The sequence below is a fragment of the Rhipicephalus microplus genome, unplaced genomic scaffold, assembly GCF_043290135.1.
Source record: "Rhipicephalus microplus isolate Deutch F79 unplaced genomic scaffold, USDA_Rmic scaffold_13, whole genome shotgun sequence".
NCBI classification, from domain to species: domain Eukaryota; kingdom Metazoa; phylum Arthropoda; class Arachnida; order Ixodida; family Ixodidae; genus Rhipicephalus; species Rhipicephalus microplus.
In genome coordinates, this window is record NW_027464586.1 from 42,617,214 (window position 1) to 42,620,750 (window position 3,537).

The window sequence follows — 3,537 nt, forward strand, 5'->3', positions numbered from 1 at the left end:
AGCCGATAGCGCTAGCTAATTGCGCCACGGAGACAATCCTTCTCCACTCTCACCACCATCAGAACATATCTTCAAAGCTATCAGCCCAAAGAAAAAAAAAGCGCCGCACCACCACCAGGTGGGCTCTAAACTCCAAGCTTTCGGTTAACAGCCGATCGCGCTAGCCAATTGCGCCACGGAGACAGTCCTGCTCCACTCTCCGACCATCAGAACATATCTTCAAAGCTATCAGCCTAAAAAAAATTGCCCCACCACTACCGGGTGGGCTCGAACCTCCAACCTTTCGGTTAACAGCCGATCGCGCTAGCCAATTGCGCCACGGAGACAGTCCTGCTCCACTCTCACCACCATCAGAACATATCTTCAAAGCTATCAGCCCAAAGAAAAAAAGCAACACACCACTCCCGGGAGGGCTCGAACCTCCAAACTTTCGGTTAACAGCCAATCACGCTAGCCAATTGCGCCACGGAGACAGTCATGCTCCACTCTCACCACCATCAGAACATATCTTCAAAGCTATCAGCGCAAAGAAAAAAGCAACACACCACTCCCGGGAGAGCTCGATTCTCCAACCTTTCGGTTAGCAGCCGATCGCGCTAGCCAATTGCGCCACGGAGACAGTCGTGCTCCACTTTCACCACCATCAGAACATATTTTCAAAGCTATTAGCGCAAAGAAAAAAGCAACACACCACTCCCGAGAGGGCTCGAACCTCCAATTTTCCGTTAACAGCCGATCGCGCTAGCCAATTGCGCCACGGAGGCAGTCCTGCTCACTCTCACCACCATCAGAACATATCTTTAAAGCTATCGGTCGAAAGTAAAAAAAGCACCGCACCACCACCGGGTGAGCTCGAACCTCCAACCTTTCGGTTAACAGCCTATCGCGCCAGCCAATTGCGCCATGGAGACAGTCGTGCTCCACTCTCACCCCCGTCAGAACATTTCTTCAGAGCTATCAGCCCCAAGAAAACAAGCGCCGCACCACCACCGGGTGGGCTCGAAACTCCAAGTTTTCGGTTAACAGCCTTTCGCGCTAGCCAATTGCGCCACGGAGACCGTCGTGCTCCAATCTCACCACCGTCAGAACATTTCTCCAAAGCTATCAGCGCAAAGAAAAAAAAGCGCCGCACCACCACCGGGTGGGCTCGAACCTCCAACCTTTCGATTAACAGCCGATCGCGCTAGCCGAAATCGCCACGGAGACAGTCGTGCTGCACTCTCACCACTGTCAGAACATTTCTCCAAAGCAATCAGCCCAAAGAAAAAAAGCGACACACCGTCCCCGGGAGCGCTCGAACCTCCAACCTTTCGGTTAACAGCCGATCGCGCTAGCCGATTGCGCCACGGAGACAGTCGTGCTCCAATCTCACCACCATCAGAAAACATCTTCAAAGCTATCAGCGCAAGTGAAAACGCAACACACCACTCCCGGGAGGGCTCGAAGCTCCAACCTTTCGGTTAACAGCCGATCGCGCTAGCAAATTGCGCCACGGAGACAGTCCTGCTATACTCTCACCACACTCAGAGCATATCTTCAAAGCTATCAGCCCAAAGAAAAAAAAGCAACACACCACTCCCGGGAGGGCTCGAACCTCCAACCTTTTGGTTAACAGCCGATCGTGCAAGCCAACTGCGCCATGGAAAGAGTCGTGCTCCACTCTCACCACCAACAGAACATATCTTCAAAGCTATTAGCGCAAAGAAAAAGCAACACACCACTCCCGGGAGGGCTTGAACCTCGAACCTTTCGGTTACCAGCCGATCGCGCTAGCCAATTGCGCCACGGAGACAGTCGTGCTCCACTCTCACCACCATCAGAACATATCTCCGAAGCTATCAGCGCAAAGAAAAAAGCAACACACCACTCCCGAGAGGGCTCGAACCTCCAAACTTTCCGTTAGCAGCCGATCGCGCTAGCCAAATGCGCCACGGAGACAGTCCTGCTCCACTCTCACCACCATCAGAACATATCTTCAAAGCTATCAGCCGAAAGAAAAAAAAAGCGCCGCACCACCACCGGGTGGGCTCGAACCTCCAACCTTTCGGTTAGCAGCCGATCGCGCTAGCCAATTGCGCCAAGGAGACAGTCCCGCTCCACTCTCACCACCATCAGAACATATGTTCAAAGCTATCAGCACAAAGAAAAAAGCAACACACCACTCCCGGGAGAGCTCGAACCTCCAACCTTTCGGTTAACAGCCGATCGCGCTAGCCGATTCCGCCACAGAGACAGTCCCGCTCCACTCTCAGCACCATCAGAACATATCTTCAAAGCTATCAGCCCAAAGAAAAAAAAAAGCGCCGCACCACCACCGGGTGGGCTCGATCCTGCAACCTTTCGGTTAACAGCCGATCGCGCTAGCCAATTGTGCAACGGAGACAGTCCTGCTCCACTCTCACCACCATCAGAACATATCTTGAAAGCTATCAGCTCAAAGAAAAAAAAGCGCCGCACCACCACCGCGTGGGCTCGAACATCCAACCTTTCGGTTAACAGCCGATCGCGCTAGCCATTTGCGCCACGGAGACAGTCCTGCTCCACTCTCACCACCATCAGAACATATCTTTAAAGCTATCAGACCAAAGAAAAAAAAGCACCGCACCACCACCGTGTGAGCTCGAACCTCCAACCTTTCGGTTAACAGCCGATCGCGCCAGCCAATTGCGCCACGGAGACAGTCGTGCTCCACTCTCACCCCCGTCAGAACATATCTTCAAAGCTATCAGCGAAAAGAAAAAAAAGCGACACACCGTCCCCGGGTGGACTCAAACCTCCCACCTTTCGGTTAACAGCCAATCGCGCTAGCCAATTGCGCCACGGAGACAGTCGTGCTCCCCTCTCACCACTGTCAGAACATTTCTCCAAAGCTATCAGCTCAAAGAAAAAAAAGCGACACACCGTCCCCGGGAGTGCTCGAACCTCCAACCTTTTGGTTAACAGCCAATCGCGCTAGCCAATTGCGCCACGGAGACAGTCGTGCTCCACTCCCACCACCATCAGAACACATCTTCAAAGCTATCAGCGCAAGTGAAAAAGCAACACACCACTCCCGGGAGGGCTCGAACCTTCAACCTTTCGGTTAACAGCCGATCGCGTTAGCAAATTGCGCCACGGAGACAGTCCTGCTATACTCTCACCACCATGAAAGGATATCTTAAAAGCTATCAGTCCAAAGAAAAAAAAAGCGCCGCACCACCACCGTGTTGGCTCGAACCTCCAACTTTTCGGTTAACAGCCGATCGCGCTAGCCAATTGCGCCACGGAGACAGTCGTGCTCCACTCTCACCACCATCAGAACATTTCTTCAGAGCTATCAGCCCAAAAAAAGCGCCACACCACCACAGGGTGGGCTCGAACCTCCAAACTTTCGGTCAACAGCAGATCGCGCTAGCCAACTGCGCCACGGAGACAGTCGTTCTCCACTGTCACCACCATCAGAACATATCTTCAAAGCTATCAGCGAAAAAAAAGCGACACACCGTCCCCTGATGGACTCAAACCTCCAACCTTTCGGTTAACAGCCGAACGCGCTAG

General features: G+C 52.9%; 2 non-coding genes across 2 annotated transcripts; both read right to left on the minus strand.

Annotated features, from left to right (window-relative positions):
• Positions 1–1,279: 1,279 nt before the first annotated feature.
• On the minus strand, positions 1,280–1,353 carry TRNAN-GUU (transfer RNA asparagine (anticodon GUU)). The gene has a single exon. It is a non-coding gene; the product is annotated as a tRNA-Asn (tRNA).
• A 1,548-nt stretch (positions 1,354–2,901) lies between these two features.
• Positions 2,902–2,975, minus strand: TRNAN-GUU (transfer RNA asparagine (anticodon GUU)). Its single transcript has one exon. It is a non-coding gene; the product is annotated as a tRNA-Asn (tRNA).
• Between the last annotated feature and the right edge of the window lie 562 nt (positions 2,976–3,537).